We start from the raw sequence: 26,090 nt of genomic DNA on the forward strand, positions 1-26,090 counted from the left end.
TTAACATGTTTTTCTTTTTTCCGGAGTAGGTTCTGTTGTCATGGCAGCTGGCGGGGGGAGTCCTTGAGGCCAGTCAGTACAAAATGGTGGGGGGGTCGCATCGGGGGTATGCGTCCCCCAAAAAAGGTACATGGTTGAAGACTTCATCGGGTGTTATCCCTTTGAAGTGGTCTTCTGGTAGAAGGTATGTCACTTGAAGGCTTCATCGGGTGTTATCCCTTTGAAGTGGACTTCTAGTGGTCGGTATATCACTTGAGGGCTTCAACGGGTGTTATCCCCTTGAAGTGGACTTCTAGTGGTTGGAGCCATCTGCAGAGGTGAACGGTGCTTCCGAGCTGGTTTACGGCTGGAGGTAATTAGTGGTTTGCAGATGGCTAATTCGGTGTGTTCTTGAAAGGAACATCTGAAGGGGCTTCAAGGACTTCCTCTGCTCGGGTTAATGTTAACGTTTAATTGTTATTTATGATTCTGACCCATGTTGGGTCATGTGAATTATTAGGAGGAATTCTCTGGTGGATTCCTAACTAGTTATCCGAATGTTTCGGATTTAAATTGTTTTTATAAAACTGTGAAATTAATAAACGGCTGCTGTGGCCATTTCACATCCAACCTCGGTGTCATGTGTCGTTACTAAATGGGGGTGGGGGATAGTATGGTTTAAGGTTAACACACGACTCTACCTAGGCAGGTCATGCAAATTATACCATTATACAATGCTAAAATATCAACGTACTGCAACTAAATAGTATGATTTCAATTTTATATTCAGCCATATACACACACACACACTCACATGCTGGACACATGACACACAGATGGAAACATTTGTGCTGCTCACACCTAGGACACATGCGCATGCACAACAATCCCACCTAGGACACATGCACACGCACACCACCCACACCTAGGACACATGCGCATGCACAGCACTCACACCTAGGACACATGCGCTTCGTACACCACTCACACTTATGACTCATGCGCACGCACACCTAAGGACACATGCGCTCCCACACCACTTACACCTAGAACACATCCCCCACTCACACCTAGGACTTATGTCGCACATGCACCACTCACACCTAGGACACATGCGGATGCACACCACTCTCACCTAGGATATATCCTCCACTCTCGCCACTCACACCTAAGACATATGCCGCATGTTGTCTACCCAAACCAAGGACACATGTTGACTACGCACTACTCACACCTGGCACAGATGTTGCACACACCACTCACATACTAGACACATACCACTCACACACTAGACACGTACCCCACACTAGACACATACCACACACACTACTTAAACTAGACACACACCACACAAATGCTAAACACATACCTCACATAACACTTACACACTAGACCCATACCACACATACCACTCACACTCACATTGAAAACAACACGCAACATGCAACAAATGCCACTAATACATTAGAAGACACAAAACTCACACAAATTGCATATTTCACTCATACAATTGACATACTCTATTACCACTACATCAACCAGTCACACTACAAAAATCAATCCAACTCTTCCCTCACATTGCTATATTTACCTGCCTTCTTTTGTAGACTGCTGATTCTTGGGCACTGGCATTCAGATTCTGACAGTACATAGGCATCTATACCTGAGATGCCCCCTCCACCCTTAAGGTCCGTCCATGTGCCCATGAAGACACGCCCATTTGACAAAGCTCCTCCCATCTGTGGCTCAAATTAACCATAACCTGATGCTCACGCTTTTAACCCTATAGCTCCTCCTATCTACAGTATCTGGACCCCCTCCCCTCCCACAAGCAGGTTGCTTGCAGATACTGTGTGCATCACTCATGTCCTTTACACTCACTTATGGCCCCTGCCCTCCTCATTGTAGAAGGCTGCTTGCAGCTTACATGAAGCTGAAGCAGATAAATAAACCTGCTGGTGCTACAGCCATCAGCAACATACCTGGCAGGGGCTGAAGTCTCCTTCTCCTCTGCAGCCAGAATGAAACTGCGCTCAGGGGGCAGTAGAAAGAGCAAGCCCATCACTGATTGGCTGATGCTCATCCAACCAGCCTTAGGTTTGATTTGTACAAGCAGACTGGGCAGGTACTGATTCTCCTTTTCCTCTGCGGCACCAGAGACGTGCGCTAATGAGCGAGGCATCAGGGCAGAAAACAAGTCTACAGCTGATTAGCTGTGGTTCGGCCAACAAGCACTATACTTCATTTCTGCGGTGCTCCTTCCCATCATTGCAGAGTACGCAGCAATAAATATCGATGAGATGTGTTTTAACCCCTTAATGACCAGCCTATTTTAAACCTTAATGACCAAGCCATTTTTTACGTTTTTCCATTGTCGCATTCCAAGAGCTATAACATTTTTATTTTTGCGTCGACATAGCTGTATAAGGTCTTGTTTTTTGCGGGACAAGTTGTATTTTTTAATAGCACCATTTTGGGGGACATATTATTTATTGATTAACTTTTATTAACTTTTTTTGGGGGGGGAATAGAAAAAAACCTAAAATTTCGCCACTCTTTTTTGCGTCTTAAATCTACGCCGTTTACCGTGTGATATAAATAACACAATAACTTTATTCAGCGGGTTGTTACGATTGCAACGATACCAAATTTGTATCGTTTTTGTATGTTTTACTACTTTTACACAGTAAAAACGCTTTTTTTTCAAAATTATTTGTTTTTGTGTCTCCATATTTGAAGAGCCATAACGTTTTTATTTTTTCGCCGATGCAGTTGTTTGAGGGCTTTTTTTTTGCGGGAAGACTTGTAGTTTTTATTGGTACCATTTTGGAGTAGATGCGACTTTTTGATCACTTTTTATCACATTTTTTTTAAGTCAGGATTCACAGAAAACAGCAATTTTTCCATAGTTATTTATTAATTTTTTTACGGCATTCACCGTACGGGTTAAATAATGTAATAGATTTATAGTCGGGGTCATTACGGATGTGGCGATACCAAATATGTGTAACTTTTTTACTTTATTTTGTTTTTTTAATAGTAAAGCATTTTGTAAGGGGAAAAGCTGGGTTTTTCATTTTTTTTAAATTTTTTCTTTATTAAACTTTTTTTTTACTTTTTTACTAGTCCCACTAGGGGACTTTAATATGCGATTCTCCGATCGCTATTGTAATACACGGCAATACTTTTGTATTGCCGTGTATTACTGCCTGTCCGTTTAAAACGGACAGGCATCTGCTAGGTCATGCCTCCGGCATGACCTAGCAGGCATTCGCTCCAGGCAGACCTGGGGGCCTTTATTAGGCCCCCGGCTGCCATTAGAGACACAGACACTCGGCGATCGTATGGCCGGGTGTCGGTGGGAGAGAGAGGGAGCTCCCTCCCTCTCTCCAAAACCACTCAGATGCGGTGATTGCTATTGTGCACCGCATCGGAGGGGTTAAACGGGTGAGATCGATACTAATATCGATCTCACACGGCAGAGCAGGGACGCCCCCAGCCCTCAGCTGCCTCTGGCAGCTGAGAGCAGGGAGATTTGACGCTCCCTGCTCTGTTTACTTTATACTGATGCAGTGCCGTAAAAAGGCATATGTATCAGAATAAAGCCCGTTAGTGGCCGCCGTTACAAGGCGTATTGGCGGTCACTAACGGGTTAAACACCAGGAGGCAGCAGTTATTGTAATGTTGGTGCTTGTGTTCACCACTGTCCGCAGGGTCGATTCTAGCTTTTCTGCTGCCTGAGGCAAAAATTGAAATGGCTCCCCCCAGATTTTGATTGACATCCCCCTGGTTGCTCTACATCACTAGAAGCTTCCTCCAACTCTTGCGGATGCGCCGTTGGCTTGTACTGGCATGCACGGTGCAGCTGGGCAGAGTACACCACCCTGCATGGTTTGTGCCCAAGTAGTACAAGGCAATGGCGCATCCGAGAAAGTTGGAGGAGACTGGTAATGATGTATAACAGCTAGACGGATGTCAATCAAGCATGGAAAATTGGGTTTGGAGGCAGGACTATGTGACTCTTCAGGATAGCGACACTGCCCCATGACCCTTTAATGAGTAATTACCCTATAGTGTGCACCGGTTTAAAAGTTGATTTTATAGATTTTTCTGCTTGTGAAAACAAGTTACAGTGGAATGTTAGGAAATACTGTCAGCTAATGTATTGCCGCATGGTGGTGATTCAAGGGGTTAAAACTACCAGAGAGGTTCCCATCAAATATACAATGAATTGAAAACAATTCCATCTGCCCTGTATTTTAGTTATTATAAATATATTCTATATAACTACAGCTCCAGAACCAAGCTCTTGACATATACGGCTCCAGAACCAAGCTCCGTGTCACGAAGGGTCTGTGGACCCACTGGGCTGTACCGCCTTGGCGGTAAGGCAGCTGGCCAACAGGGAGCAGGTGAATGTCTGTAGTTCTATAGGTGTACCTGTGGCAGCTCAGATAGCAGCAGGGCAGGCTTGGCTGGGATTAGGTAGCAGGCGGACGTCAGGTGAGGTGAAGCAGGTCAGACGTGGATGCAGCACGGCACGACTTTGGCACAGCTCAGTGCTAGACCAGGAATGTGTGAGTTGCTAGGAACAGGAACTGGAAACAAGTATAGGTACAGTGACAGGGACTGGAACAGGAAACACACTAGGAGGCCATCACATAGACAAACTAGGGAACACAACAACGCTCAGGCATAGAACTAGGGGGCTGGACCCCTCTTATAGTCGAGGGTACTCACGGGTCACAGTTCATCCATGAGGTCCGGTGCGTGCGCTGCCCCTTTAAGAGCTGAGGTGAGTGGATGCAAGCGCTGACGTCTCCTGAGGAGGAGGCTGGGGCCAACGGTGCCGACTCGTGGCTGCGGCTGTCAGGGGGAGGTTGGAGCTGATAGCCCGCAACCACGGACATTACACTCAGTACATGTATACAGCACCAGAACAAAGCTCATTACATATATACAGCACCAGAACAAAGCTCAATACATCTATACAACACAAGAACAAAGATCAGTACATATATGCAGCACCAGAACAAAGCTCAGTAGGTATTTGCAGCACCAGAACTAAGCTCAGTACATAAATACAGTACCAGAACAAAGCTCAGCACATAAATACAACAAAAGTACCAAGCTCAGTACATATATACAGCACCAGAACCAAGTTTAGCACATAAATAGAACACCAGAACCAAGCTCAGCACATAAATACAACACTAGAACCAAGTTCAGTACATATATATACAGCACCAGAACAAAGCTCAGTACATATAAACAACACCAGAACAAAGCTCAGTACAAAATTACAGCATCAGCACAAATACAGCTCAATTTAGTGCAACCCCTATCGTATAGGTTTGTATGGCATAAAACTGCATCTCCCAGCATAGAACGAACAATGGTAAGGATATGCTGGGAGTTGCTGTTTCACAAAAAAAATAATCATACCACCAATCAACTCGCTGCAGATCATACAGTGACTACAGTAGTGAGTAGAGGCAGAATAAACATTTATATTAAGTGACTCACCGGTGACAATCTCAGATTCTAGTTGCGCTTTTTCTCTTTTCTTCTCCATCCGTTCCAGACCTCTATGATGACTAATCCCGGCCACAGCCAATTTCCGCAGTTCGCCACTCAGATGTCTTTAGCTACTCACTATTCAAACATTTCTGCACCTATAAACGAAGATAAAATTCTCATGGTGCCACACACTGTACACCTAAATATAATAGTTCCCCACAGTGCACCTCTAATTATTATAGCACCATACACTGTGTCCCTGATTATAATAGCCCCATACACTGTGTCCCTGGTTATAATAGCACCATACACTGTGTCCCTGATTATAATAGCACCATCCACTGTGTCCCTGATTATAATAGCACCATACACTGTGTACCTGATTATAATAGCATCATATACTGTGTCCCTGATTATAATAGCACCATACACTGTGTCCCACACACATACTGTGCTCCCTGTAGATAGTGCCCCCATAGAGCCCCCTGTAGATAGTGTCCCCTATAGAGCCCCCTGTAGATAGTGCCCCACATGTAGCCCCCCTGTAGATAGCTCCCCACATATAGCCTCCCCTGTATTCTGTGCCCCATATATAGCCTCTCCTGTAGATAGTGTCCCACATATAGCTCCACTCCCCTGTAGATAATGCCACTCACACTTTTAGGTGGAAAAAAAACAACTTTACATACTCACCTTGATCCCGTTCCCACACCGTCCTGTGTCAATGCAGGCCTGCTTTCTTCTGAGCAGGTCTGCTGGGGCTGAATGACGGCGCTGATTGGCAGGGCAAAATGACTTGCCCCGTCAATCAGCGCCTTTCAACAACAGAAGCGGCGCGATTACATCATCGCGCCGCTAACATAGTTGAAATTTGCAGATTGGCGGGGCAAGTCATTCTGCCCTTCCAATCAGCGTTACTGTAAGGGGCTGAATGGTCGGGCATGGAACTTGCCCGGCCATAAAGACGCAGGTACAATTAGTGCAGGAGGCAGCAGGCCGCCGACACTGTCTGACACTGATTATTTTGGCGGCAGCAGGCAACCCACTGTTCATCGGCCCTGGCTGTTCTGTGCAATATTTGCTTTAGATATGATATCAGGGCTGAATCGCCATATTCAGCCCTGACAATCTTTTATCTCTAGAATTGCAGTAATAGCTAACAGCCCATGGTAGCAATGGCAACATATGTTCAGACTAGGATATCCCTCCAGTACCAATTTGGGGTAAAGCAGTAGTCTAAGACTGTGCTGACGCCTATAAGGGTATGTTCACACAGCGTATCTGCCCTGGTCGCCGCAGGGAATTTTCGGTCGAAAAACCGCACCAAATTATGGTCCCGTTTTTCAGCCGGAATGTCCGCTGCGGAAAACTGTATGTAGAAAAAATAATAGTTTGATACTTACATTGCCATGGCGATGCGTAACTCAGCCGACCTGCAGGCCGGCCTTCTGGGATGACGTTTCATTCCATGTGACCGCTGCAATAAAAAAAGCAGCGATTACGCAAATAAAATTGACATGCATGGTTTAAAAAAACACACCGTTGGTCAATTTCTGAGCAGTTTTGCCACTTATCTTTTACACTTGTTCAAATCTCACCACTCTGCTGCTACTGTATTATGCTGCGGATTTTCAACAACTAAATTAGTTGCCGGAAATCCTCAGTATTTACACTACGTGTGAACCCGACCTAATAGTCACGTCAGCATAGTGTGTGTAAATGGAGCAGGAGGGCACAGCTGGTTAGTTTCTGATCCTGTCTACTCCAGTTTTCGCTGAGGTTGTCAGAGAATAGTAATGGACTTGAAGGTCCAAACTGCTTTTATATGTTAAGACCGGGTTCCCACGAGACGTATACGCTGCGTAAAAACCACACAGCGTATCCGACCTGGAACTCGCAGTACATTCCATCCAAACCGCATCACAACATACTTACGTAGGCCGTTGTTATGACGTCATGCAGGCCGGCCTCCTGGGATGACGTTTTATTCCATGTGACCACCGCTGCAGTCTGTGATTGGCTGCAGAGGCGGTTACATGGGATGCAAGATCATCCCAGGAGGCAGGACTGCAGGAAGAAGGATGGCGTTCTGGTTATGTATGATTTTTTTTTTTTGTAGTTGCAATTTTTTGTGGTGTAATCGCTGCGAATACGCCGCAAAAGTCGCAGCACTTGGCTTTTTGTTGCGGGTTTTGCATCCCTATTGAATTCAATGAGGAAAACCCGCAAACGGAAAATAAAAAAAAATGCAGCATAAATTGCCATGCTGCGGATTTAAATTCCGCACAGCAGGTCAATTTATTAACGTTTACACTGGTTTTTTTCCGCAGCGTAGGTATGAGATTCTCTGAATCTCATCCACTTTGCTGCTACTGTAAATGCTACGGAATTTCCATACAGAATTCCGTTGTGGAAATTCTGCAGCGTTTACACTATGTGGGAACCCAGCCTAAAGGGGTTTCTCCACTACTACAAGTGACGGCATATTGGTAGGATATGGCATTACTTGTTGATTGGTGTCAGGACGCCTGTTAGGGTATGTTCACATTATGTGGATACGCTGTGTAAAAGCACACAGCGTATCTGCCCTGGTCGCCGCAGGGAATTTCGGCCAAAAAACGTCATCAAATTGTGGTGCAGTTTTTGAGTAAAACTGCACGTAGAAAAAAGTTTGATACATACATAGCCATAGGCAACGCGACCCTCTGAAGTGCTGCAGGCCAGACTCCTGCGATGACGTTTCATCCAAAGGGACCGATGCTGCCTGTGTTTGGTGGAAGTGATTGCTGCTAAAGGGGTTAAAGGTCATTAAATTCAAGGGTTCACTTTTTCTCCCTGCACTGTGGACAGTGGCGAATCCTCATATGTGTGGCACTCTCTACAGGGGGGGTGCTGTGTGGCACTATCCACAGGAGGGGGCTGTGTGTCACTCCTTACCATGGGGGCTGTGTGGCACTCTCTACCAGGGGGGCCGTGTGGCACTATCTACACGGGGGGCTGTGTGTCACTCTCTGCCAGGGGGGCTGTGTGGCCCTCTCTACAAGGGGGGGCTGTGTGGCACTCTCTACCAGGGGCGCCATGTGGCACTATGTACAGGGGGGGCTGTGTGTCACTCTCTGCCAGGGGGGCTGTGTTGCACTTTCTACAATGGGGGGCTGTGTGGCACTATCTATAGGGGGGCTGTGTGTGATGCTATCACCAGGAATGTGTGTGGCACTTTCTACAGAGGGTGTTTGTGTGGCGCTATCTAAAGGGGGGTGTTTGATGCTATCTACAAGGGCTGTGTGTGGCACTATCTATAGGGGGCTGTGTGCTATCTATGGGGGGTTGCCCTATCTAGGGGGGGTGTTTTTGGCGCTCTCTATGGGGGGTGTGATGCTATCTACAGGGGCTGTGTGTGGCGCTATCTACAGGGGGCACTGTGTATGTGGTCCTTTACTGTACAGTGTTTGACACAATTATATTCAGGGGCACAGTGTTTGGTACTATCTTATTCAGGGCCGCAGTGCATGGTGCTATTATACTTAGAGGCACAGTGTGTGGCACCATGAGAATTTTATCTTCATTTATAGGTGTGGAAATGTTTGAAAAGTGAGGAGCCGAAGACATCTGAGTGACAAAGAGGGTTATGGCCAGGAGAAGTTGTCATTAAGTCTGGACTGGATGAAGAAGAAAAGTGGTAAAAGAACTACTAGAATCTGAGAAAAAGTCACCTGTGAGTCACTGGATTTATAGAGAATCTATCACCTCTCCTGACATGTTTATTATAGGAAATCCTTGTATTTTACAAAAAATCTTTGTACAGTCCAGGACTGGTAGACAAAAGGGTGTTATCATTCCCCTTGTCAGGACGATGTGTCCCTGCACAGTGTGATACTGTCAGTGATGGTTGGAGACTGTCAGCATGCAGGGACACAGCCCTTTGACAAGGGGAATCATAACACCCATTTGTTAATGCTTGCACAAAAAGGTAGTGTTAACAATACACTTACGGTGGTGGTGGTGGTGGTGGTTAAGGGGGGCCCAAGTTTGGGTAACAGCCCAGTGCCTATGGTCTACTTAATCCGCCACTGACTATGGATATTTACTCAATGTTCTTTATAAAAGACATGAACAGCACAATTGTTTGTGTGTTATTAGTTTAGTAAGATTGTGTTTGTCTAAAATGTGAATTTTATTAGTAATCAATGCAGAAATCCAGGTAATTTCAAGAGGTTAACTTACTTTGTCTTGCAACTGTATATAAAAAAAAATAGACTGTATGTAGTAAAATAACTCACTACTGCTTCGACGCTTTGTTGATGTTCACTTCCAAAAGATCTTTTGTCAAGGGACCTTGAAAATTGAGCAATGGAGAAATGTTGTGGGCGATTTTTTCCTTTTTATACTGCTGCAGTTTAGGACCTGAAACTAGTCTGTATTATGATTCAATGAATGCGGTACAGAAAGGAAAAAACAAACAGTGGTTGTCATCATACCTAGGATAGCACAATAGAAAACACTTTTATTGCGGTTGTCAGTGTCAGGCCTTGAGACAGGAGTCTGGGCTCCCTGCGTCACTATTAGACGTGGTTTGGACTAAACTGGGTAGGGAGTCTAAGGGTATGTTCACACGCAGAATCAAAAATGGCCGAAAATGACGGAGCTGTTTTCAGAGAGAAGTGACAAGCTCCTTCTTTTCATGGGGCGTTTTTTACACGCCTTTTTTAAAACGGTGGCGTAAAAAAAATGCCCCTTCTGAACGAAACGCTGTTTTTCCCATTGAATTCAATGGGCAGATGTTTGTAGGCGTTTAGCTACCGTTTTTTCAGGCATATTTCAAGGCCGAATTATGCCTGAAAACTCTGCGTCTGAACATACCCTCAGGGACTTTGCAATCCTTACCATAAAATGCACCTCACAGGGATATGGACTTTGTGCAGAGAATCCCCAGGTCACATCCCTGGAGTAGTTTTCAACAGCAACCGTTGATGGCTTGAAGATGGTATTTCGAAGGAAAAGTACCAAAATCTAAAAGCAGAAGTGTGGTCAGAAAAAATCTGAAGTTTGTGCTGTGTACAGGTCAATACACAGTGGGTGTTAGCCGCTCTGGCTGCCTCCGGGCACCGGACGTATATGCCGGAAGGAGTTAATAGCGCAATACACTGCAATATACAGATATTGTAGTGTGTTGCACAAGCAATTTAACAATCACTTGTTCAAGTCCCCTAAGAGATGCAAAAAAAGAGATAAATAATATTTTTGGTCATATAAAAAATATATATATATTAAAAGTTTTTTTAAACAACTTTTCCCATTTTCTCTCATAAAATAATGTCAAAATTAAAAAAAAAACATAATTGGTATTGCTGCGTTTGTGCGGGTGTCAGCTGTGTTTTACAGTTAAGACCTTACACTAATGGCCGGGATCAAATATTACACCGATCCTGGCCATTTAACTACGCAGATTCTGTTGTCAATAGCAGCTGCAGCATCAAAGCCATTAGAAAGAAGGGGGAAGTCTCCTCTGTCACTTCATCGTCACCCCAAAACGCAATCACAGTATGCTAATGGTTGTCATGGCACCCTGGTCTGCCGTTATTGTCCTCGAATTAAACCCAGTCTGTGCTGATAAATAGTGTAAAACAGTGTACCAGTGACCTGACAGTTGCTTGTTTAAATCCCCTAGGAGGACTAAAAGAAATGCAAAAAATTGTTAAATAATGTTTTTAGTACTATACAATGAAAATAAAAATAAAATATTTTGCCCTAAAAACAAAAAATAAATAAATTGGTATCGCTGCGTTCGTAAAAGTCTGAACTATTCCAATGTAATGTTATTTTACTTCATATTTGCTGTTTCTTGGTCACCTGAGTGGACGGAAAAATAAAAAGTTATGGCTCTCAGAATATGGCGAAAAGCAAATTTTTGAAACAAATTTGTATTTCTTTATAAAAGTACTAAATCATAAAATAAACTATATACATTTAGTATAGACATAATCACATTGACCTACCACACGGTGAGCCCTGTAAAAACGAAACCCAAGAAACTATGGAGGAATTGCTGGGTTTTTTTCTATTCCACCCCACAAAGTATTTTTTCAGTGCATTATATGGTATCATAAACAATGCCATTAAAAACTGCAACTCGTCCTGCAAAAACAGACACTCATATGGCAAAGTCGACAGAAAATGCGGGGAGGAAAAAGCAAAAATGAAAAAGTGAAAGATGGCTGAGCACTGACTAACCGACATAAGCCTTTAAAAATGTAGCAGAGTGCATGCTTGCCACTGCTATGAACAGACCAGTGGCAGCAATGACAGTGAGACGAGAGGGACGGGCATCCCATTATAGCAGTATTGCATTATAGATTGCATTATAGATTGCATGAACAGCTGTTCAGATAAACTAAAAGGGATAAGTAAATAAATTCTAATATTCATAGACACGATGGTCTGCAAATCTTGATATTCTGGCATGGGACAAAAATAGTCCCAAGCCGGATTATCATATCACTAAACTGCTCTCAGTCCAGTGGTATTCAGTCACCATAGAGGAGCAAATATTTACTACTATAGACCTCCTACTGCACACGGAAATGTCCGCATTGGGATGTATATTTATTTCAGATGATAAAACACGATGACCGCTTTCAGTGCACTATAAATGATATATTCCTCTTGATGTGTAGTGCCGCTCATGAGCTTCTCCCTTCAGCCGATTACATTTTAGGTTTCTGCGTTTCAGTTGATGACATCACAGTCAGGATGTAATTTGGAAAGACTGGTCCCCAAAGCAAACTTTTGACTGCCCCCCTCTCCACTGGGTGCCACCCACAGCTCCCCTTCTAGCTAGTGGCCCCCTGTAGATTGTGCTATACAGCCGCCTGTAGATTGTGCAACACAGTCACCCCTGTAGATAGTGCCATACACCCCCTGTAGATTATGCAGCCCCCCTTGTAGACTGTGCTATACAGCCCCCCTGTAGATAGTGTCACACCCCCCCTTGTAGATAGTGCCACACTGCCCCTTGTAGATAGTGCCCCCTACCTCCCCGTTGTAGACAGTGCCATACAGCCCCCACCTCCCCCTTGTAGACATTGCCCACCACCTTTCACACTGCTGCGACTCAAACTTTTATTCATGTCCTGACACACCGGAGTTGCAATCTCACGAGATTTACTTTTGCACCCTAAAATCCAGTTTAGATTATTTGCGGTGGTTGCGTTAAGTCGCATGTTGCAATGCGACCAGATAGGCCATTAGAAGCTGTGATGTAGCAAATGAGATGGCAAATCGCCGGGTAGCCCTAGCTTTATAGACAAGCAACTGTTGCAGTAGCTCATTTGTGCAGAGCAGTCTTCATCTCTTCAGATATGTACTTTTAGGGCATGCGCATGCAGGGTGGATATGCTGCGTAAAGTTTTGCAGCACATCTGACCTAGGACCCACAGGGAGTTACGGTCAAAAAACCAAACCAAATTGTGGTGCAGATTTTCGGGTGAAATTTCCACTGCGGAAAACAGAGTTTGAATAAAAACCAAAACATACTTAGTCCCCGTTGCTGCCATAGCGACGCATCTTTCCGTTCTCTGCGCAGCCCGGCCTCCTGTGACGATTCTGTAGCCTATTTGACCACTGCAGATTATTGTATCCGCTGCAGCCTGTGATTTGTTGGAGCAGTCACATGGGATGAAACGTCATCCCAGGATACTGGGCTGCACAGAGGACAGAGGAATACATCGCTATGGCAGTGTCGGGGGGGGGGGGGTAAGTATTGACTTGCGCGTCGAGGCAGCATATATCTATACATATATTTTACAATGTGGTGCGGTTTTTCGGACGGAATGTACTGCGGGTTCCAGGTCGAATATGCTGCACAGCGTATCTGACATTTGAAAAGCCGGCTTAAGTCTTCAGATAACACCAGCATTTTCTCTGTGCTTTAGATGGAAGATATACAATACATAATCTCATCAGCAAAAGCTCACCTCTGAATAGCAGCTGAGGATCATTTCAGTTTTTCATGCGCTTTTGTGAGGCAGAGGATGACATAGAGAATTTTCCCAGGCCCGGGGAGAGTTTCCCTCTTTAGTCATGTTCACATGTTCCTTGTAGTGTAAAGGTGTGTGCTCACATGTGGCGCACTTGCATTGTATTTCTGCAGCATAAAATATGCAGTGGAAATCTTTATATGTATGCCTATGGGAAAAATATTCTACCAAGCAAGCACTAGTGAAATCTGTCTGCGGGACAGCCCCAGGTTCTCACTGCTGTCCCGCCGTCCCGGACCGTCTGAAAAATGTCCCGCTGGGCGCTTCAGCTGTATCAAAACCCTGCATGCCGGACGACTGCAGCAGCGATCAGCATCAGAAGGAAGCAGGAGGTCTTGTGGCGGTGTTCTGACTGGGGTCGATGCCGGCCCAGGAGCAGACCAGTCCAGTCACCTAACCTGTCATCTGACCTCACCGGTCAGGTGACTGGACTGGTCCACTCCTGGGCCGGCACCGATCCCAGTCAGAACGCCACTGCAAGACCTCCAACCTTCTCCTAACGGTGAGTGACGTCAAGGCAGAGTGGAGAGTGGTAGCAGTAGGCTACCTCTACCGCTCTCCGCTCTGGCGGCATTGTGGCACAAGTATAAGGGGAGGGGGTTGTGTGGCACTATGTACAAGGGGGAGGGGAGTTGTATGGCAATATGTAAAAGGGGGAGGAGGTTGTGTGGCACTAGGTACAAGAGGAGGAGGGGGGTTGTGTGGTACTATGTACAAGGGGCGAGGGGGATTGTGTGGCACTATGTACAAGGGGGAGGGGGTTATGTGTTGTGTGGCACTATGTACAAGGTGGAGGGGGTTGTGTGGCACTATGTAAAAGGGGGAGGGGGGTTCGTGTGGCACTATGTACAAGGGGGGAGGGGGGTTGTGTGGCACTATGTACAAGGCGGGGGTTTGTTGTTGTGTGGCGTTAAGTACAAGAGGGGGTTGTGTGGTGCTATGTACAAGAGGGGGCTGTGTGTGGCATTGTGTACAAGAGGGGGCTGTGTGTGGTGCTATGTACAAGAGGGGGCTATGTGTGGCGCTATCTACAAGGGGGCTGTGTGTGGAGCTATCTACAAGGGGGCTATGTGTGGAGTTATCTACAGCGGGGCTGTGTGTGGGCCTATTTACAAGGGGGGCTGTGTGTGGAGCTATCTACAGGGGGGCTGTGTGTGGCGCTATCTACAGGGGCTGTGTGTGGAGTGATCTACAGGGGGGCTTTGCCTGGTGCTATCTACCGGGGGGGCTGTTTGGCATTATCTACAGGGGGGATGTGTGTGGCACTATCTACAGGGGAGCTGTGTCAGGAGCTATCTACCCCCTTGTAAATATTACTAACTTAATTTTTTTGTTTTGCAGGTACCGCTGGACTGTTTGGACTACGTCGTAGATTCATTAGACTACTGCGATGATCTACTTTTTTTTAAATAAAATGGGGAACGAGGGTTGTGTGGGGGAGTTCTTATTTCAATAAAAAAATATTTTCTTACTGTATGTCTCTGTGTTTTTTTAATACTTTAATAGCGCCTTAGTAATGGCAGTAGTCTGATTGACAGCGTACATTACTAAGGTGGGGCTTACTGTTAGCCAGTAAGGAGGCTAAATCAAACCCCCCATTATTACCCTGGTACCCACCGCCACCAGGGGTGCTGGGAAGAGCTGGGTATGATCCAGTACCTAACCATCTGTAGTGATGGGTGATATCCATAGTTGTTTTTTTTGTAAGTCTAGAGAATATGCTCTTGTTATTTGAAGAAGGATCTGGCCGTGATGTGATGTGTTTATGCGGGATATTGGGCGTGGTTAGGGGGCATGGCTTAAAAATGTTCCTCTTTTCCGAATTCAAAAGTTGGGAGGTATGATTATAGTTTTCCGCAACATATTTTTATTATTGTCCAAGGCCCCAGTACAATGATAGCCATGCAGTAAATTACAGCAGTTGTCAAAACCACGCCCCTCTTTTCTTATCTCAAGCTGCACGATCATGTAGTCCCTCTGAAACCACTTTAAATATACAGTAAGCTAAGATTGATTTCCTTAAACACTGTTATACAGATCCTTTTTCTTTCATTTTCAATGACTTTTCATTGGCTTTTATTATGTGATATCACGCTGCAGCAAGTTATCAGAGTCAAGATAAAGATGGCCACATCAGTATATCTAAAACCTCCTGCATTTTTTGGAGGTCATTTACACTGTACTAAAGCATCAGAGAGTCACTCATAAAGAAATAAGCACCTGGTATAGTATATACACTTACTTAATTAATTCTATATATTAATAAAAAAAATTCAAGACTTTCTCTGTACTTGAGGGTTAAAAAAGGGTGTAGAATTTCTTAAAGTGACCCTCCAGTCCCAAAAAAAAAATTAACTAAGGATTGCTAAATTATTTTCAACTTACGTGGTGCACATTTCTTTCTTTCTTAATCCTCCATTGCCGCATTCTCGGCCCCCTTTATCTTCTATCCAAGATGGCCACTGATGTCTCAGGCTTACATAGGGAGAGTAGTCTGCAAGACTGAGACATGCCCCCTACTCCTCCTTCCTCTGATGGACCAGCCCTGATGATGTTAGCGCTGGTCCATTGCTACTGACGCCTTCCCTGCTGGTTACCTTGCAGGGGTTTCGGCTAGAGAAGCGTCAGTGAAGAGAGAGGAGTGAAGACATTGCCGGAGACGTCAGGACTCATCTGTTGGGGGTAAGTATAGCATTGTATGTTTGTAACTGTGTTATGTATTTTATTTATCTGTCAACAACACCAATATTACTCCTGTACCTCATGACTCAGTCTAAGGCATTAATGACTCAGATTTATAATTTGCTCCCTTCAATCTGTCCCATCACTTTCTTCAATCGGTCCCATCACTTTCTTAAATCTGTCCCATCGCTTTCTTCACTCTGTCCCATCACTTTCTTCACTCTATCCCATCACTTTCTTCAATCTGTCCCATCACTTTCTTCACTCTGTCCCATCCTTACCAGCGCACATGATCCTAGAATCTTCTGCCTCATGTACTGTAAATCTCTATCTTAAATCTCTCTTTGCAAAGCCTGGTTCCAGTGTTATTTATCATTATTTTAGATACCAGTCAAATCACTATCTTTTCCACTAACTAGGCTTCCCTCCGCCAGTCGCTTCACTGGTTACCAGTCTGCTCCAGAATTTAGTCCCAACTCCTAAACCTTACGTTCAAGGCTGTCAAAAGTTCTGCATCTGCTTTCTCTCATCTTTTGTACTTAGCCCTGTACTCCATTTTCTATGGACTAACTGCTGTCTTCATCCCTTGTAGTCAACTCCTACTCACATTTCCAGCATGACCCTCTATTCTTATGTTTGGATTGTAAGTTTTTACCTGGTTACATTATAGTGTCAATGCCCTTCCCACACACACAGGTAACTCGGCTGTTTAGCCTTCATTCTTTCACAGACCGTATCATGCAGTTGTAATGACAGCATTCATTGCTGGCGTATCTTTTATCTCCATTGAATAGCATTCTACTTCTTTCTCTCTCAGAACCTAAATTAAGAATAACTGTGACAACCAAATGAGAAGGGCAAAAGAAGTAACATACACATACAAAATAATATCAAAAGGTAGCAAAATTGTATTGACACCAAAAAGAACTTACAAATTAAAAACATTGTATACAAAGATGCATACAGTTATTCACAACAGAATACACCGTGAATTATGTAGAAGCCCCAAACACAATCTGACCCGCCGGATTAGATGTTAGGGCCAGTTCACACAGAGTTTTTTGACATGTTTTTGACGCGGAAAAAGAGTTGGAAAATGCGGCAAATTTTTTTTCGAAAATGCCTCCCTTGATTTCAATGGGAGTCGGAGGTATTTTTTTCCCGTGCGGAAAAACCGGCTCGCAGGAAAAAGAAGGGACATGCCCTATCTTCGGGCGTTTACGCCTCTGACCTCCCATTGATATCAAGTGTATTTTGCGGCGTTTTATGCCCGCGGCGCGAAAAATGGTGCGAAAAACGTAGCGAAAATCGGCCTGCAGGCAGAGGAAAATCTACCTCAAAATTCCAAACGGAATTTTGAGGCAGATTTTCCTCCTGCAAAAAACTCAGTGTGAACCCAGCCTTATTAAGCACCAAAAATTACTGCACCACAAATCACATATCAAATCATATAATGTGATATAAACATCACAGCGCGATATTCAATAACATCAGGCACATACAAAAAAAAAAACAGCATAAAGATCTGAGGTCAGTATGAGTCAGGCAGGGGGGCATACACTAGAGAAAACCAGGGGCGTAACTAGGAAAGACTGGGCCCCATAGCAAACTTTTGACTGGGGCCCCCCCTCCGCTGGGTATCACACAACCCCCCCTTGTAGATAGTGCCTCCCTATAGATTCCACCACACAGCGCCCCCCTATTGATAGCACCAAACACAGCCCCTGTAGATAACGTCTTACAGCCCCAATCCCCCCTGTAGATAACGCCATACAGCCCCCTGTAGATTACGCCATACAGCCCCCTGTAGATAACGCCATACAGACCCACCTGTAGATAACGCCATACAGACCCACCTGTAGATAACGCCATACAGACCCACCTGTAGATAACGCCATACAGACCCACCTGTAGATAACGCCATACAGACCCACCTGTAGATAACACCATACAGACCCACCTGTAGATAACGCCATACAGACCCACCTGTAGATAACGCCATACAGCCCACCTGTAGATAACGCCATACAGACCCACCTGTAGATAACGCCATACAGACCCACCTGTAGATAACGCCATACAGACCCACCTGTAGATAACGCCATACAGACCCACCTGTAGATAACGCCATACAGACCCACCTGTAGATAACGCCATACAGACCCACCTGTAGATAACGCCATACAGACCCACCTGTAGATAACGCCATACAGACCCCCTGTGAATAACGCCATACAAACCCCCCTGTAGATAGCGCCATACAGAGTCCCCCCTGTAGATAACGCCATACATACCCCCCTGTAGATAACGCCATACAGACCCCCCCTGTAGATAACGCCATACAGATCCCTCCTGTAGATAACGCCATACAGACCCCTCCTGTAGATAACGCCATACAGACCCCTCCTGTAGATAACGCCATACAGACCCCTCCTGTAGATAACGCCATACAGACCCCTCCTGTAGATAACGCCATACAGACCCCTCCTGTAGATAACGCCATACAGACCCCTCCTGTAGATAACGCCATACAGACCCCTCCTGTAGATAACGCCATACAGACCCCTCCTGTAGATAACGCCATACAGACCCCTCCTGTAGATAACGCCATACAGACCCCCCTGTAGATAACCCCATACAGACCCCCCTGTAGATAACGCCATACAGACCCCCCTGTAGATAACACCATACAGAACCCCTCCCCCCCCGTAGATAACGCCATATAGCCACCCCCAAAGAAAAAACGACCTATAGTTTGTCCTACAAAAGAGATGTATCCCCTATCCACAGATGTATCCCCTATCCTAAGGAGAACGGGGGACCGTAAGTCCCCCCAAGTTGTCCATGACAAACCTCGGACTTCTGGAACCTGCGCAGTTCAATAAAAATTAAAGGTGCGCTGGTCACACATGTGCACAAGCGCGACCAGTGCACAATTCATTTCTATGGAGCTGCAGACAGACCCCGGAAGTCCGAGGTCTGTCATGGAGAACTTCGGGGGATTTTCGGTCCCCCATTCTCCTTATCGCTGGGCGACCCAGCGATCAAACATGCATCCCCTATCCTGTGGATAGGGGATGCATGTTGTAGCATCCATGGCCGCGGGCCGTCGGGTTCGCTCACCTCCCGACGCCCGCAGCCATGGATCCGTGAGCGCTGGTCCCCATCTCCCTCCTATGAGACGCCAGCGCTCACTTCCGCTCCGTTCGGCTGTGTCCCGTAGGGTGCGCGCGCACGCTCGCGTCCGGCCTTAAAGGGCCAGTGCGCGCAAATAGGAAATCGTCATCATCAACTGCCACGATTTCCTGGTCTATAAGAAGGCCCCTGGCGCAACTTGCGGCTCCTGTGTCATCCGCCACGTTTGGCGCCATCTGCTGCACCCATCTCATCTGTGCCAGAGCTGCGGCCACCATCTGGACTATTCAGGTACCCTTGTGTGGGACATTGTATTTCTGGGGTGTCCTGTTGCTTGGCCAGCTGCCTCCCCGCTGCGGCGGTACGGCCTAGTGGGTCCACTAACCCACTCCGTGACAGTGCGCTCAGGCCATGGACCCCGCTGGTCAACCTGAGACTTTGACGACACAAGCCATGCTGGCCGAGATGGAGGATCTCCAGTCACGACAAGACCAGCTCTTCCTGACGGTGAACGTCATAGCCCATCGGCTGCTTGCTCCAACCACAGTCATCACCGCACCCGTTCATGCGGTTCCGCCTGCTACACTTCCTGTCTGTACCGGTACCAACCCCCTGTGTTTCTTGCCGCTACCTCCACGCTATGACGGAGATCCGAGGTCCTGCAGGGGATTTTTGAATCAGTGCCAGGTCCTTCTGTTCGGATGACGTCAGGATCGCCTTCATCATCTCTCTCCTTACTGGCAAAGCCCTGGCATGGGCTAATCCTCTGTGGGAACATCAGGGACCAGAGACCCGGGACTTGCAGTGCTTCCTACAGACCTTCCGCTCGATCTTTGAGGAACATGGGAGAGTTTCTTCGGCTGCTGCATCCTTGCTAACCCTACACCAGGGAGACCTCTCCGTGGGCGAGTATGCCATCCAGTTCCGTATCCTGGCTGCTGAATTGACCTGGAACAACGAGGCTTTGGTGGCTACATTCTGGCAGGGACTGTCTTCAGGGATCAAGGACGAGCTGGCTGCTCGCGATCTGCCATCTACCCTGGACGATCTTATCTTACTCGCCTCCCGAGTTGACATGAGGATCCGGGAACGCTCCCAAGAGGTTCTCCGGGAGAGAGGACTTCCCAGGCTGGATTCTGCTGTCCCGCAATCCCCCTCAGTCATTCCACCAGAAGATTCGATGCAGAGGAATTATGTCAAGTTCTCTACCCAGGAGAGTCAACGCAGACGCACTTCTGGACTTTGTCTGTATTGCGGCCGTGGAGGCCATATTGTGCGTCTGTGTCCCCAGAAGCCAGAGAGACCCCCTTGCCTAGGATTGGTTGGAGAGACAACCCTAGGTGGAACGGGACCTAACAGAGCATTCGGTTCCAAATTGACTATTCCTGTGACCCTTGTATGCGGTGACAGGACGCATCAAGTCTCTGCCTATCTTGACTCTGGCTCTGCTGAAAATTTCATCCAGAAAGAGCTTGTGAATCATCTTCAGCTGCCCACAGTCCCCCTGGAGACATCTTTGGCTGTTGCCTCAGTTAATGGACTGCCTCTGCCTGATCCCATCATGTCTAAGACCAAGCCGTTGAAGCTCCAGGTTGGAGTCCTGCATTTCGAATTAATTTCTTTCCTTGTTTTGCCCAAGGCCATCAACCCTGTTCTGCTGGGCCTGCCTTGGCTTCGACTACATTCCCCAGTCCTGGACTGGAATTCTGGAGAGGTTCTCCAATGGGGCTCCAAGTGCCATGGTCGTTGTCTGTTGCAGATCCATCCTGTCAAGCCTTCTCTGCCTCAGTCGTTGGCGGGACTGCCTCTCCAATTTGCTCAGTATGCAGATGTTTTCAGCAAGAGGGAGGCTGAGATGCTGCCTCCACATCGGACTTATGACTGCCCCATTGAACTGGTTCCTAATGCCTCTCTCCCCCGTGGACGGGTATATCCTCTCTCCTTGCCAGAGTCTCTATCCATGTCGGCCTATATCAAGGAGAATCTGGAGAGGGGTTTCATACGAAAGTCTTCCTCCCCGGCCGGGGCTGGATTCTTCTTCGTTAAAAAGGACGGATCCCTTCGTCCCTGCATTGACTACAGGGGCCTCAACCTGATCACAGTCAAGAACAAATACCCGTTGCCACTCATTTCTGAACTGTTTGATCGCATACGAGGAGGCAAAAATTTTTCTAAGCTAGACCTGCGGGGGGCTTACAATCTAGTCCGGATTCGCCGGGGTGATGAATGGAAGACGGCTTTTAACACCCGGGACGGGCACTATGAATACCTGGTGATGCCTTTCGGACTGTGTAACGCTCCCGCAGTGTTTCAGGAGTTCGTTAACGATATCTTCCGAGATCTACTCGGTCTGTGTTGTTGTTTATCTCAATGATATTTTGATTTTCTCCCCAGATCAGACGACTCATCGGAGGCATGTTCGTCAGGTTCTACTACGATTAAGGGAGAATCATTTATACGCCAAGCTGGAGAAGTGCGTCTTTGAGAAGAGTTCTCTGCCCTTCCTGGGCTACATCATCTCGGATCAAGGCCTCAAGATGGATCCTGAGAAAGTGAAAGCTGTCCTGGAGTGGCCACGTCCTCAAGGCCTAAGGGCCATACAGCGGTTCCTGGGATTCGCCAATTTCTACCGGCAGTTTATTCCTAACTTCTCTTCTCTGACGGCCCCCATCTTGTCCCTTACCAAGAAGGGTGTGAACGCCAAAGTGTGGACTCCAGAGGCAGAGTCCGCATTTATTAGCCTCAAGAGAGCCTTTACTTCAGCCTCGATCCTCCATCATCCTGTCGTATCTCGGCAGTTCTCACTGGAAGTGGACGCTTCCTCTGTTGGTGCAGGTGCACTTCTGTTCCAGAGGAGCTCCAAAGGAAAGGCAGTGGTACGTGGCTACTATTCAAGACTGTTTTCTTCTGCTGAGCGCAATTACTCCATTGGAGATCGGGAGCTACTGGCCATCAAATTGGCCCTGGAGGAGTGGAGACATCTTCTAGAGGGCGCTGCTGACCCCATCCTGATCTTCACCAACCACAAGAACCTCACCTACCTTCAGTCTGCACAACGACTGAATCCCCGTCAAGCCAGGTGGTCGCTGTTTTTCACCCGTTTCCAATTTCTACTCCACTACCGTCCCGCGGACAAGAATGTGAGGGCCGATGCCCTGTCCAGATCGTTTGAGACGGAAGACACGGTGGAGTCCCTTCAGACTATCATAGACCCGTCCTGCGTTGTCACCGCTTATCCTCTGCAGATTAGAGACATCCCTCCTGGGAGGACATTTGTTCAGTTGGCAGACAGGAGAAGAATTCTCCGCTGGGGACACAGTTCTAAACTGGCTGGGCACGCTGGTGTCCGTAAAACCCGAGACCTGATTGCTCGTCACTTCTGGTGGCCCACGCTACCTAAAGATGTTCTGGACTTTGTCTCTGCTTGCACGGTGTGTGCCTCTAACAAAGTGACTCACTCCAAGCCTGCCGGCCTGCTTCAACCACTGCCTGTACCCAGTGCCCCCTGGCAGCACATCGCAATGGACTTCGTCACAGACCTTCCTCCCTCAGCAGGATGCAACACCATCTGGGTGGTGGTGGACCGGTTCTCTAAGATGGCACATTTTATCCCGCTGACCGGCCTACCTTCTGCTCCTCGTCTGGCGAGTCTCTTCATTCTGCTCATCTTTTGCTTGCATGGCCTGCCTCTTCACATCGTGTCAGATCGGGGTGTTCAGTTTACGTCAAAGTTCTGGAGAGCCTCCTCAGTATCTTCCAGGGACTAAAGTTTGGCTGTCCTCTCGGAACATTCGCTTGAGGGTGCCTTCATACAACCTTGCTCCCAGGTTCCTTGGTCCTTTCGAGATCCTGCAACAGATCAACCCTGTCTCCTATAAGCTGCGGCTGCCACCTACCCTCAGAATCCCTAACTCCTTCCATGTGTCCCTCCTGAAACCAGTGGTCCTGAACCGCTACAGCAAGACTTCTAGTTCCACAGTTGCCCCCAGCGGTCCTTCTGATGTATTCGAGGTAAAAGAGATCCTGGACTGCAAAAGGGTAGGAGGAAGGACTTTCTATTTGGTGGACTGGAGAGGGTTTGGTCCTGAGGAGAGGTCCTGGGAGCCAGAAGAGAACCTCAGCGCTCCTGCTCTTATTAAAAAATTCCTCTCTCGCTCTTGCCCCGTAAGAGGGGGGATACTGTAGCGTCCATGGCCGCGGGCCGTCGGTTCACTCACCTCCCGACGCCCGCAGCCATGGATCCGTGAGCGCTGGTCCCTGTCTCCCTCCTAGGAGACGCCAGTGCTCACTTCCGCTCCGTTCGGCTGTGTCCCATAGGGTGCGCGCGCACGCTCGCGCCAGGCCTTAAAGGGCCAGCGCGCGCATATAGGAAATCGTCATCATCATCAACAGCCACGATTTCCTGGTCTATAAGAAGGCCCCTGGCCTTCTAATCCTTGCCTGAGCATTGTTAGTTTTCCCAGTCTGTCTTGCGAATGGTCCCTTAGTGTTTCCTGTTCCAATTGTTACCCGTGCCTTGTTACCCGTTCCTGTTTCCCGTGCTGTGCCTTAGTATCGAGTCGTGCCACGCCCTGTGTCACCTGCCACGTCCGGAGGAATCCGCCATGTCCTGTATCATCTGCCACGTCCGGAGGAATCCGCCACGTCCTGTGTCTTCTGCCGAGCCCGGAGGAGTCCGCCACGTCTGGCGCAACTTGCGGCTCCTGTGTCATCCGCCACGTTTGGCACCATCTGCTGCACCCATCTCATCTGTGCCAGAGCTGCGGCCACATCTGGACTATTCAGGTACCCTTGTGCGGGACATTGTATTTCTGGGGTGTCCTGTTTGGCCAGCTGCCTCCCCGCTGCGGCGGTACGGCCTAGAGGGTCCACTAACCCGCTGAGTGACACATGTCTTTTGTAGGAACAACCACTTCATTGGCGTCACGCTGTAGCAGCCATAGCGGCTGCCGGCGGAGCCTCCGGCCATGGGGGGGCCCGTGCCGGCGGGTGGCACGGGCCCCGTATCAGCCGCTACGACTGCTATAGCGGTAGTTACGCCACTGGAGAAAACCCAACCCCGTGTGTATCGCCAGAGAAAACCTTGCTTCCTCATGAGTACTTGGTGGACAAGTATGGTGTCCTCTTTATTTATGTCAAATAAAGGAGCATGTGCAGAGAGTCAAGGCAACTCTGCACTGGCCTGTGCGCAGTACGAACCCCGACGCACGCGCAGTTTGCAGAGAGGCAATCACAATACCACGCAGGCCCAGTGGCGGATTAAGTAAACCATGGGCCCTGGGCTGTTCCACAAGCTTGGGCCCCCTTCTCTACCACCGCCCTGCCACGTCATGTCTATATTAAACACCTTTCTGTGTGAGCATTGACAAATGAGTGCTACGATTGCCCTTGTCAAAGGGCTGTGTCCCTACATACTGACAGTCTCCAACCATCGCTGACAGTATCACACTGTGTAGGGACACATCCTCCTGACAAGGGGAATGGTAACACACATTTGTCTATTAGTCCTGGGTACACAAAGACTTTATGTGGAATACAAGGATTTCCGATAACTGACATGTCAGGAGAGGTGACAGATCTGTAAATGTGTCACGGACACTGGGTTTGTGGACCCACTAGGCCGCTCCGCCGTAGCGGGGAGGCAGCTGACCAGGTCACAGTCTATGTGAAAGTAAGATGGCAGACAGTAATGCTTAGGTACCTGAAATAGTCCGGGCGGTGGCTGTGGCTTCAGCACGGATGGAGGCAGGTGCGGAAAGTGGCGCCAGACGTGGCGGGCAGTATCCGATGGGCAGATACTGGTTGATCCTCTCAACTTGCCCATTGGACTGAGGGTGATAGGCAGAGGAAAAGTCCAAACTCACATCCAGGAGTTTACAGAGGGATCTCCAGAACTTGGAGGTAAACTGAACCCCCCGGTCGGACACAATGTGAAGAGGCAAGCCATGCAAGCGGAAGATGTGCTGAATGAAGAAACTTGCCAGTCGAGGAGCAGAGGGTAGGCCGGTCAGCGGGATAATATGTGCCATCTTAGAGAACCGGTCCACCACCACCCAGATGGTGTTGCATCCTGCTGAGAGTGGAAGGTCCGTGACGAAGTCCATAGTGATGTGCTGCCAGGGGGCACTGGGTACAGGCAGGGGTTGAAGTAGGCCGGCAGGCTTGCTGTGAGCCACTTTGTTAGAGGCACACACCGTGCAAGCAGAGACAAAGTCCAGAACATCCTTAGGTAGCGTGGGCCACCAGATGTGACGAGCGATCAGGTCTTGGGTCTTACGGAAACCGGCGTGCCCAGCTAGTTTAGAACTGTGTCCCCAGCGGAGAATTCTTTTTCTGTCTGCCAACCGAACAAAAGTTCTCCCTGGAGGGATATTTCTAAGCTGCAGAGGATTGGCGGTAACAACGCAGGATGGGTCTATGATCGTCTGAAGGGACTCCACCGTGTCTTCCGTTTCAAATGATCTGGACAGGGCATCGGCCCTCACGTTCTTTTCAGCGGGACGGTAGTGGAGCAGAAATTGGAAACGGGTGAAGAACAGTGACCACCTGGCTTGACGAGGATTCAGTCTTTGAGCGGACTGAAGGTAAGTGAGATTCTTGTGGTCGGTGAAGATTAGGATGGGGTGAGCAGCGCCCTCCAGAAGATGTCTCCACTTCTCCAGGGCCAATTTGATAGCCAGTAGCTCCCGATCTCCAATGGAATAATTGCGCTCAGCAGAGGAAAACAGTCTTGAGTAG

This window comes from Rhinoderma darwinii, chromosome 8 (assembly GCF_050947455.1).
Source record: "Rhinoderma darwinii isolate aRhiDar2 chromosome 8, aRhiDar2.hap1, whole genome shotgun sequence".
NCBI classification, from domain to species: Eukaryota; Metazoa; Chordata; class Amphibia; order Anura; family Rhinodermatidae; genus Rhinoderma; species Rhinoderma darwinii.